The sequence below is a fragment of the Theobroma cacao genome, chromosome 4 (genome assembly GCF_053813885.1).
Source record: "Theobroma cacao isolate CCN51 chromosome 4, ASM5381388v1, whole genome shotgun sequence".
Taxonomy (NCBI): domain Eukaryota; kingdom Viridiplantae; phylum Streptophyta; class Magnoliopsida; order Malvales; family Malvaceae; genus Theobroma; species Theobroma cacao.
In genome coordinates, this window is record NC_142642.1 from 7018653 (window position 1) to 7031567 (window position 12915).

Below are 12915 nucleotides of genomic sequence, written 5' to 3' on the forward strand. Positions count from 1 at the left end.
TGAGCACGCTACCCACTTGCGTATAGTATTACAAACTTTGGGGAAAAGACAGTTGTATGCAAAGTTTTCGAAGTGTGAGTTTTGGTTACAAGAAGTGGTATTCTTGGGACACGTAGTATCGGGAGCTGGAATATATGTTGATGCCAAGAAGATAGAGGTATTTTTCAATGGGAGCAACCTAAGACAGTGATGGAGATTCGTAGTTTCCTCGGATTAGCCGGTTATTATCGGAGGTTTGTTTAGGGGTTTTCCTTAATAGCAGCTCCTTTGACCTGTCTAACTTTAAGGGAGTTAAGTTTGAGTGGGATGATGTTTGTGAGAATCGATTTCAGGAGCTAAAGAACCGGTTAACCTCCACTCCCGTTTTAACACTTCTTGTGAGTGGTAAGGGATTTGTAGTTTATAGTGATGCCTCAAACTTGGGGTTGGGGTGCGTACTGATGCAGGATGAAAAAGTTGTGGCTTATGCTTCTAGACAGCTAAAAAGGCATGAAGCAAATTACCCTACCCATGATTTAGAGTTAGCAGCTGTGGTGTTTGCTTTAAAAATTTGGAGGCATTACTTGTATGGTTAGCATTGTCGGATATTTACGGATCACAAGAGTTTAAAATATTTGCTCACTCAGAAAGAGCTTAATTTAAGGCAAAGGCGATGGTGGAGTTGATAAAAGATTATGACTTGGTGATAGACTATCATCCAAGAAAGGCGAACGTTGTAGCTGATGCCTTAAGTCGTAAGTCTTCATCGTCTTTAGCCACACTTCAGAGTTGTTATTTTCTAGCATTATTAGAGATGAAATCTTTTGGGGTCCAGTTGAGAAATGGTGAGGATGGATCCTTATTGGCAAGCTTTATTGTCCGACCTTCATTACTTAATCAGATCAAGGACATTCAGAGGTCTGATGGTGAGTTAAGAAAAGAAATTAAAAAATTGACCGATGGTGGAGTCAGTGAGTTCAGATTCAGAGAAGATAACGTCTTGGTGTTTAGAGACCGAGTTTGTGTTCCTGAGGGAAACCAACTAAGACAGGCGATCATGGAAGAAACTCATTCTTCTGCCTATGCATTACATCCTGGAAGCATCAAGATGTATAGGACTATCAGGAAGAATTATTTATGGCCAGGTATGAAGCGAGACGTAGCAGAATTCGTAGTAGAGTGTCTCGTATGTCAGCAAGTTAAGGCAGAGCATCATAGGCCAGCAGGTACACTTCAGTCTTTACCTATTCTCGAATGGAAATGGGAGCATGTAACTATAGATTTTGTTTTGGGACTATTGCGGACACAGAGGGGAAATGATGCAATTTGGATGATCGTAGATCGATTGACTAAGTCCGCTCATTTTTTAGTTGTCCATAGTACATACTATATTAAGAAGCTGGCTCAGCTATATGTAGATGAGATTGTGAGGCTACATGGAGTTCCCGTTTCTATAGTGTCAAACTGATATCCTTGATTCACTTCTCGATTCTGGCCGAAATTTCAAGAAGTTCTCGAAACCAAATTGAAATTTAGCACTGACGGATGGTCAGTCGAGAGGACTATCCAGACTATGGAGGATATGTTGAGGGCTTGTGTCATGGATTTTCTTGGTAGTTAGGATAGACACTTACCATTAGTGAAATTTGCTTACAACAACAGCTTCTAGTCTAGCATTGGTATGGCACCGTACGAAGCTTTATATGGAAGGAAATGTCGTACTCCACTTTGTTGGGATGAAGTGGGTGAAAGAAAGTTAGTTAGTGTGGAATTGATCGATCTAACTAATGACAAGATCAAGGTTATACGAGAGAGGCTAAAGGTAGCCCAAGATAGGCAGAAGAGCTATGCAGATAAATGGAGAAAAGACTTGGAGTTTGAGATCGATGATAGAGTTTTTCTTAAGGTTTCTCCGTGGAAAGGTGTGATTCGATTTGCGAATAGGGGAAAGCTTAACCCGAGGTATATTAGACCATTCCAAATCATTGAGAGAATTGGACCAGTGGCTTATCGGTTAGAACTACCTCCGGAGTTAGATCGGATCCACAACGTTTTCCATGTCTCCATGCTTAAGAAAAATGTACCAGATCCCTCTCACATTCTCAAAGCACCTCTATCGAGTTGCATGACGATTTGAAGTTCGAGGTGCAACCTATGTCACGACCCGGTACTCCCCTCGAGCCCGTGACAACCGCCGCGGTGTCCCGGTAGACACTTATTGCCCGGAATGTCAACCCGAAACCCCGCAAGGCTTTACTATCAGTTTCTCTGTTCCCTTGTGAGCAACCATTGTCAAATATCGTGTTCTAAAATATTTTAAGCTGTTTCCAACTTTAAACAAATAAAATATTAATTTTTCGTCTCACAAGGGTATTTTGGTCATTTTTCTCAAAAATCTTAAAACTGGCTAAAACGTAATGTACAAGTACAAAACACACAATTCATATTCAAAATGAGTTTAAAAGTCTAAAATCTTCATTTAAAACGAAATTATGGTTATTTGAATATAATAAGAAAATAAAAGAAATATTAAGTAAAATATTCTATTTTCTTATAAAACAATATTTATAGAGTTATACGTGAATAATTTTTATAACGTAAAAGCTAAATAAATTTATACATACTTAAATACAGTAAGCCAAAATATTTAATTTAATTTACAATAACAAGAGTGCCCCCGAATAAACAAAAGTAAAGAGGACTTTGAACCTACAGTTTGGAAAATGCAGATCCCACTGTAGTCCTCGATGAGATCAGCTATCTACAGTCTATATTGAACCTGAAATGGGTGGAAAGGAGGGTGGTGAGATTATAAAATCTCAATGAGTAAAAAAACATCATCCTAAACATCTAGAGTTAAGTACATGGAGACAATAAAGTAAATCATCATAAACTGTGTTATAGCATTAGAACACATTTTATTCGAAACACGTAAAGAGGCTTATGAATCTCATAAAAATCTAGGCTTGTGCCATAAATCCATTCTCGGGGACACCTTGGCCGAGGCATCCTACCGAGACCGCCAAGGCTATTAAAATTCACATTTCACATAAATCATGTTTTTGTTTTGAAAACATAGCCGTTCCTTGGCGTTGGCTGAGTTCCCCCTCACGTGGTGGTTTAGCGTGAAGTGAACCCTAAACTTTACCCCAGGAGATACCCTACGCGCCTCTCCGTTCGAGGTAAGAATATAATGGGGTTTACCGTGCCCCTCTAAAAGGCTGGTCCACAGAAACCCCCTACTGCAGTGATTAATTAATATATAATCCACCATATAATAAAACTCAATAACATGATATGGCAATTTTGTAATTCGTAGTTTTTCAAGGTAACCAAACAATTCGCATTTCAATACAATTGCCAACTAGCCAATCATGCTCAATTTATCATAAGCCAGTTAATTTAAACAATCAAATTGCCACAATTAACAGTCTCCGTGTACTCTATTTTTCAAAATCACTATTAATTTCAAAACAATTTATAATTTAATTTCATTGAAACTCATTTATTCATAAAACATGAAAATTTATCTTTTTAAATTCCTTTTTCCATAGAATTCATGAAAGCATTTAAAAACTACCCTAGACAATTAAAATGACAGTAAGTTTACTCACTATGTCTAGAATGCAGACTTTCGAAGCACTCTGTCTACTGGTCCTCGGATGCAATTTCCTTGCCTTTATCGGAGGACTCACCACCTTGACACAATACAAAATCGAGAGTTTCACCAAGTTGGTACTAAATCAAAATTAAATTAATTTAGATTACCAATGCATGATATGGAATGCAAAATGCACTGGTAACTATTTAAACCCGGTATTGGCCTAATTCGTCTTATCACCCGATTAAATTCCTAACGGGTCCGTTTAAACTCCAATTTAATTCTTTTCAGTTTCTATACCTCAATTGCACCCAAATTAACTTAATGTCCCTCAGTGTGGTGCAAATTATCAGTCCCAACAGTAAATTACGAAAATACCCCTAGTGGGTAAAAATTCGTATTTTTGCTCTGAAAATTCCCATTATTTTTCTAGGCTCATAATTCATCATTCCTTAACCAATTCTCCTAGAATAAAATCAAACTCATCCTCACTCACTACATGGTAAATTCAGCCATTAATGGTTGGGGGAGAAAATAAATTCTTTTCTTATTGTTTTGTTTCTAAATATGCTAAACTAACTAAAAACACTAACATAAATTAAAATCAAATAAATCCAACAACTTTCTCTCTCCTAACCCATTTTTCCAGAATTTAATTCATCATGAAAACATGTAATTTAATCATGGAAAATAAAGAGAAATGCTTGGGAATAAGAAAACTCAAGCTTAATAGAAAAAACTCACCTTTTTCACTTAATTTCCTTGAAAATTCACACTTTTTCTTTGATTTTCTCTCTCTAGGGTTTTGTTTTTGTTTTCTCTCTCTTCTTGCTGGTTTGGCCGGCCATGGGGTGGAAGATGGGCTGATTTTGTGCCTTTTAAAAAGGAAAATAATAAATTAATAAAGGCATGACACATGGCATCATGTCATTGGCCCGTTTTTAAAATTTTAAAAATTTAAACATTTTATCTCCACCACATGTTTAGTCAAGGGTCAAAGATGAAGACAAGGAAGACCATGTGCTGGAAAAAATATCCTGGTGGTGGAAAATTACAATTTTGCCCTTGAGGTGGCAAAATTACCATTTTACCCCTATACTCCAAATTATACCGAAATTAAAATTTTTCACTTCTAAACCTCAAATCATACTTCAATAAGTCAAATTATACTCTAATAAGTCAAATGGGGTCAAAAAATCTTTTCTAAAATTCCCATTTTGTCCCCAGGTGGCAAATGACCATTTTGCCCCTAGTTAGTGAAAATTCCAATTTGACTCCAAATTGATCCTCAAACTCCAAATTACCATTTTAAGTCATCCATGAACTATGAAACTCTTAATCTCACCTTAAAATTCCTATTTGATCTAGTTCGAGGATTAAATAAACTTTGTTGTACCTCTAGGTACAATACCGACTTTTGTAAATTTTTCGGGACTCTCCTAGCATGCAATCATGCTATCATCACATGTATGTCATGAATAGTATTTTATATGGTCGGGCTTTACAGCACTACCCCCCTTAAAATAAAATTTTGACCTCAAAATTTCACTTACTCGATTCGAATAAAAGATGTGGATATTGGTTTCTCATCTGGCTCTCGACTTCCCACGTCATCTCCTCCATTCGAGCATTCTTCCACAATACTTTCACCATTGGAATGCTCTTGTTCCTTAGCACTCGATCCTTTCGATCTAGAATACGTACAGGCTGCACCTCGAACTTCAAATCCTCATGCAACTCAATGGGAGGTGTCTCTAAAATGTGAGAGGGATCGGGAACATACTTTTTCAACATCGAGACATGGAAGACATTATGAATTCGATCTAACTCTGGGGGTAATTCAAGTCTGTAAGCCACTGGCCCAATCCTTTCAATGATACGAAAAGGTCCAATGTATCTTGGATTGAGCTTTCCCCTCTTCGCGAATCGAATCACACCTTTCATCATCCAATAAATACCATAAATTATCACAATAGTATAATCAAATAAGATTTAATTCTTGGAAATTTCAAATTATTACCTTTCCAAGGAGAAACCTTAAGAAAAACTTTATCGTCGACTTCAAACTCCAAATCTTTCCTTCGTTTATCCGAATAATTCTTCTGCCTATCTTGAGCTGTCTTTAATCGCTCTCGGATAACTTTGACCTTATCGTTTGTCAAATCAATCAATTCCACATTCACCAATTTCCTCTCACCTACTTCATCCCAACAGAGCGGAGTTCGGCATTTCCTTCCATACAAAGCCTCGTATGGTGCCATCCCAATACTAGACTGAAAACTGTTATTATAAGCAAACTCCACCAATGGCAAGTGTTTGTCCCAACTCCCGATAAAGTCAATGACACAAGCCCGTAACATATCCTCCAAGGTCTGAATAGTTCTCTCAGATTGACCATCTGTCTGTGGATGAAAGGCAGTACTAAATCTCAATTTAGTTCTAAGAGCTTCCTGAAATTTCGGCCAAAATCGAGAAGTAAATCGAGGGTCTCGATCTGACACAATAGAAACTGGGACTCCGTGTAATCTCACAATCTCATCTATATAAAGTCTTGCCAGCCTCTCAATAGAATACGTGCTATGGATAGCCAAGAAATGGGCGGACTTAGTCAATCTATCCACAATCACCCAAATAGCATCCTTCCCACTTTGTGTCCGCGGCAAACCCAATACAAAGTCCATAGTCACATGTTCCCACTTCCATTCAGGAATCGGTAAAGGTTGAAGAGTACCTGACGGTTTTTGATGCTCCGCCTTGATCTGTTGGCATGTGAGACATTTCGCTACAAACTCTGCTATGTCTCGTTTCATACCCGGCCACCAATAACTTTCTTTAATAGTCCGATACATCTTGGTGCTTCCGGGATGTAAAGCGTAGGCGGAAGAATGAGCTTCCTCCAAAATAGCTCGTCTCAATTGATCATCCTTAGGAACACAAATTCGGTCTCTAAGCATGAAAGCACCATCATCGCTGAGTCTAAACTCACTAGCTTCTCCATCTTGCAGCTTTTGAACTTCCTGTTTCAACCAATCATCAGATTTCTGCAATTCTCTTATCTGATTCAACAATGAAGGTCTCACGACGAAACTAGCAAGTAGGGTTCCATCCTCACCATTATTCAACTGGATCCCTAGAGATTTCATCTCAAGTAACATCTGAAAATAAGAACTTTGAAGTGTTGCTAACGACGATGAGGATTTACGACTTAAGGCATCCGCTACAACATTTGCTTTTCCCGGATGATAATCAATCACTAAGTCATAATCCTTAATCAACTCCAACCATCGTCTCTGTCTCAAGTTAAGCTCTTTCTGGGTGAGCAAATACTTCAAACTTTTATGATCAGAAAAAATCCGACAACGCTCACCATATAAATAATGTCTCCAAATCTTCAATGCGAATACTACTGCTGCTAACTCCAAGTCATGAGTAGGGTAATTCGTCTCGTGCTTCTTCAACTGTCGGGAAGCATAAGCTATTACTTTCTCGTCCTGCATCAACACACACCCTAATCCCAACTTAGATGCATCGCTATATACCACAAATTCTTTTCCACTAACAGGAAGTGTTAAAACGGGAGCGGAGGTTAACCGGTTCTTTAGCTCCTGAAATCGATTCTCACAAACATCATCCCACTCATACTTAACTCCTTTACGAGTTAAACGAGTCAGAGGAGCTGCTATCAAAGAAAATCCCTGAACAAATCTCCGGTAATAACCGGCTAAGCCAAGGAAACTACGAATCTCAGTTACCGTTCTCGGTTGCTCCCATTCCAAGATTGCCTCAATCTTCTTTGGATCGACATAAATTCCAGCTCCGGACACCACATGTCCCAAGAAAACCACTTCCTTCAACCAGAATTCACATTTAGAGAACTTGGCATAGAGTTGTCTCTCGCGCAAAGTTTGTAACACAATGCGCAAATGGGCAGCATGTTCATCATCATTCTTCGAATAAACCAGGATGTCATCGATGAATACTATCACAAACTTATCCAAGTATGGATGGAACACTCTGTTCATAAGATCCATAAAAATTGCCAGGGCATTAGTCAAACCAAACGGCATCACCAGAAACTCATAATGCCCATAACGCGTCCTGAAGGCAGTCTTAGGTACATCCTGCTCCTTAATCCTCAACTGATAGTACCCAGATCTCAAATCAATCTTAGAGAATACCATAGCACCTCGTAATTGATCAAAAAGATCATCTATCCGGGGTAAAGGGTATTTATTCTTGATGGTCACTCGGTTCAGCTGACGGTAATCAATACACAATCGAAGAGTGCCATCTTTCTTCTTTACAAATAGGACTGGTGCTCCCCAAGGAGAAATGCTAGGGCGAATGAAACCTTTATCCACCAAATCTTGCAACTGGGCTTTCAGTTCCTTCAACTCTGCTGGAGCCATTCTATATGGAGGAATAGAAATAGGTGCGGTACCCGGAAGTAAATCAATAGGGAACTCAAGCTCTCGATTAGGAGGTATTCCCGGTAAATCATCAGGAAATACATCAGGAAACTCACTTACTATTGGGACATCCTCTAACTTAGGTTCCCCCTTTGAAGTATCGATCACGTATGCCAAATAAGTCGGATACCCTTTTTGCACTAATTTTGAAGCTTTGATGGCTGAGATTACACAAGATGGTAATACTCGACGTTCCCCTACAAACACAATCTCTGCTCCCTCCGAATTCCGAAGAACAACTTCTTTTCGGAAACAATCCACGTTTGCCCGATGTGCAGTTAACCAGTCCATACCTAATATTAAATCAAAATCCAAGATCTCTAGAGGAATTAAGTCACCCCTAAATTCTTCCTCACCTACCCTTACCCCGCAGTCTCTATAACAAGTATTTCTAATCAACTGTTCTCCTAGAGGGGTATGCACTACAATTTCTTCCTCTAATGGTGACAGGTTTCTATCAGTAATTGATGCAAATGTCGTACTCACATAAGATCTATCTGAGCCAGAATCTATCAAAACATAAGCATCTTTATCAAATAAAGACATAGTACCTGTCACTGCTCCAGGTCGGACTCGTGCCTCATCTTCTGTCACAGCAAAAACTCTTGTCGCGGTACGAGTCTGTGGTCTCGAAGGTGGATGTGACGGGGTATTACTCTCCACACCAGACCGTATGGCTACTCCCTGTCTCTGTGGTAACCCAGAAGAATCTCTCCTTTGTATATCTGTGCGAGCTGGTGGAGATGATGCAGCTACAGTGGCTCGTCCTAATTGTGGGCAATTACTCCTAATGTGACCCGTCTGTCCACATTGGAAACATCTTGTTGGCCCTCTACATAGCCCACTATGATAATTCCCACAATTTCTGCATCTGTCAGAACCTCCGAGACTCTTCCCAGAACCAGTCATAGCAGATCTGCTAAACCTCGAAGGTCTCTGCTGTGATGGTGGAAATGGAGGTCGAGGAGATGTCACGGAAACAGAAGTAGTGCTCCCTGAAGTAGCTGAGTCCTTGCCTCTTTTTACTGGCTGACTAGAAGACATACCAGGATTCCTCCTTTTTGCAAACTCAGTCCGAATCCTTCTATTCTCAGTCGCGAGCTTCTCAGCCCGTAAAGCCATCTGTACCACCTCCTTATGTGGCTCCCTACCAATCATTGTCATTCGCTCTCTGATCTCATTACGGAGCCCTTCCTCGAAATAGCTGGCCTGATCCTACTCAGATTTCACCAGATCCGGCACATATAACATCAACTCGTTAAAACGAGTCTCGTACTCCTCTACAGTTAGATTTCCTTGTTTCAAACTCAGAAATTCTCTCTTCTTTTCTTTTTGATGGAAATAAGTGAAATACTGACCATCGAATTCCTTGAGAAAATCGAACCATGTCTGAGGAGTAGCGGAACGGGACTTCACCGAATTCCACCAAGTACGAGCCCTCTTCTCTAATAATCTCGTAGCCACCATCAGCTTCATGTCATCATCTAATCCCATATCAGAAAGAGTCTCGGACACCTGATTAATCCAATCCTTTGCCACAGTGGCATCCAACTCACCAGTGAAAGATACACAACCTAATTGCCTAGCCTCCTTCAGCTTCTTGGAAATGGATACATCCTGTATTGGTGGTGGAACTAAAGGAGTAGCTGGAGGCACTACAGGTGGAACTTGACCAGTCTGAGCTTGACCAGCTATTGCTGCAAAGAAAGCTGCCAATGCCTGTGCTGCCTCAGTAGGCATGGCGGGAATACCCGTAGGTGGCTGAGGAGATGGAGGATGTGGAGGACTATCGGCCTGCTCAGCAGCAGGTGCTGCCCGAATGGTAGATGCAGCTGATTCCTCCTCTACTGTATCTGGCTGATGACGTTGGGAACAACCTCTTTCCCTCCCAACCGATCTAGTGAGAGGTGGGCGTCCGCGTCGAGGAGGCATTATAATCTATATAAAAAAAATATACGAGCAAGTTTAGGTAACCTTAGGCTCTATATGCAAATGCATGCATTCTATTCAACCTAACCTAACTTAACTTAATCCGGGGCCACACTGATATTGTAAATATTTAAAACAACTTTAAAACTAAAAACTTTGATCTTGAAAACCAAAAGCTCTGATACCAATCGAATTGTCACGACCCGGTACTCCCCTCGAGCCCGTGACAATCGCCGCGGTGTCCCGGTAGACACTTATTGCCCGGAATGTCAACCCGAAACCCCGCAAGGCTTTACTATCAGTTTCTCTGTTCCCTTGTGAGCAACCATTGTCAAATATCGTGTTCTAAAATATTTTAAGCTGTTTCCAACTTTAAACAAATAAAATATTAATTTTTCGTCTCACAAGGGTATTTTGGTCATTTTTCTCAAAAATCTTAAAACTGGCTAAAACGTAATGTACAAGTACAAAACACACAATTCATATTCAAAATGAGTTTAAAAGTCTAAAATCTTCATTTAAAACGAAATTATGGTTATTTGAATATAATAAGAAAATAAAAGAAATATTAAGTAAAATATTCTATTTTCTTATAAAACAATATTTATAGAGTTATACGTGAATAATTTTTATAACGTAAAAGCTAAATAAATTTATACATACTTAAATACAGTAAGCCAAAATATTTAATTTAATTTACAATAACAAGAGTGCCCCCGAATAAACAAAAGTAAAGAGGACTTTGAACCTACGGTTTGGAAAATGCAGATCCCACTGTAGTCCTCGATGAGATCAGCTATCTACAGTCTATATTGAACCTGAAATGGGTGGAAAGGAGGGTGGTGAGATTATAAAATCTCAATGAGTAAACAAACATCATCCTAAACATCTAGAGTTGAGTACATGGAGACAATAAAGTAAATCATCATAAACTGTGTTATAGCATTAGAACACATTTTATTCGAAACACGTAAAGAGGCTTATGAATCTCATAAAAATCTAGGCTTGTGCCATAAATCCATTCTCGGGGACACCTTGGCCGAGGCATCCTACCGAGACCGCCAAGGCTATTAAAATTCACATTTCACATAAATCATGTTTTTGTTTTGAAAACATAGCCGTTCCTTGGCGTTGGCTGAGTTCCCCCTCACGTGGTGGTTTAGCGTGAAGTGAACCCTAAACTTTACCCCAGGAGATACCCTACGCGCCTCTCCGTTCGAGGTAAGAATATAATGGGGTTTACCGTGCCCCTCTAAAAGGCTGGTCCACAGAAACCCCTTACTGCAGTGATTAATTAATATATAATCCACCATATAATAAAACTCAATAACATGATATGGCAATTTTGTAATTCGTAGTTTTTCAAGGTAACCAAACAATTCGCATTTGAATACAATTGCCAACTAGCCAATCATGCTCAATTTATCATAAGCCAGTTAATTTAAACAATCAAATTGCCACAATTAACAGTCTCCGTGTACTCTATTTTTCAAAATCACTATTAATTTCAAAACAATTTATAATTTAATTTCATTGAAACTCATTTATTCATAAAACATGAAAATTTATCTTTTTAAATTCCTTTTTCCATAGAATTCATGAAAGCATTTAAAAACCACCCTAGATAATTAAAATGACAGTAAGTTTACTCACTATGTCTAGAATGCAGACTTTCGAAGCACTCTGTCTACTGGTCCTCGGATGCAATTTCCTTGCCTTTATCGGAGGACTCACCACCTTGACACAATACAAAATCGAGAGTTTCACCAAGTTGGTACTAAATCAAAATTAAATTAATTTAGATTACCAATGCATGATATGGAATGCAAAATGCACTGGTAACTATTTAAACCCGGTATTGGCCTAATTCGTCTTATCACCCGATTAAATTCCTAACGGGTCCGTTTAAACTCCAATTTAATTCTTTTCAGTTTCTATACCTCAATTGCACCCAAATTAACTTAATGTCCCTCAGTGTGGTGCAAATTATCAGTCCCAACAGTAAATTACGAAAATACCCCTAGTGGGTAAAAATTCGTATTTTTGCTCTGAAAATTCCCATTATTTTTCTAGGCTCATAATTCATCATTCCTTAACCAATTCTCCTAGAATAAAATCAAACTCATCCTCACTCACTACATGGTAAATTCAGCCATTAATGGTTGGGGGAGAAAATAAATTCTTTTCTTGTTGTTTTGTTTCTAAATATGCTAAACTAACTAAAAACACTAACATAAATTAAAATCAAATAAATCCAACAACTTTCTCTCTCCTAACCCATTTTTCCAGAATTTAATTCATCATGAAAACATGTAATTTAATCATGGAAAATAAAGAGAAATGCTTGGGAATAAGAAAACTCAAGCTTAATAGAAAAAACTCACCTTTTTCACTTAATTTCCTTGAAAATTCACACTTTTTCTTTGATTTTCTCTCTCTAGGGTTTTGTTTTTGTTTTCTCTCTCTTCTTGCTGGTTTGGCCGGCCATGGGGTGGAAGATGGGCTGATTTTGTGCCTTTTAAAAAGGAAAATAATAAATTAATAAAGGCATGACACATGGCATCATGTCATTGGCCCGTTTTTAAAATTTTAAAAATTTAAACATTTTATCTCCACCACATGTTTAGTCAAGGGTCAAAGATGAAGACAAGGAAGACCATGTGCTGGAAAAAATATCCTGGTGGTGGAAAATTACAATTTTGCCCCTGAGGTGGCAAAATTACCATTTTACCCCTATACTCCAAATTATACCGAAATTAAAATTTTTCACTTCTAAACCTCAAATCATACTTCAATAAGTCAAATTATACTCTAATAAGTCAAATGGGGTCAAAAAATCTTTTCTAAAATTCTCATTTTGTCCCCAGGTGGCAAATGACCATTTTGCCCCTAGTTAGTGAAAATTCCGATTTGACTCCAAATTGATCCTCAAACTCC

The 12915-nt window shown here is 38.6% G+C and overlaps 1 long non-coding RNA gene across 1 annotated transcript; it reads right to left on the minus strand.

The window, feature by feature from the left end:
- Positions 1–9902: 9902 nt before the first annotated feature.
- On the minus strand, positions 9903–12484 carry LOC148763105 (uncharacterized). The gene is made up of 4 exons (XR_016026026.1): positions 12363–12484; positions 11632–11715; positions 10731–10796; positions 9903–9987 (listed from the first exon to the last, which is right to left on the minus strand). It is a non-coding gene; the product is annotated as an uncharacterized LOC148763105 (long non-coding RNA).
- Between the last annotated feature and the right edge of the window lie 431 nt (positions 12485–12915).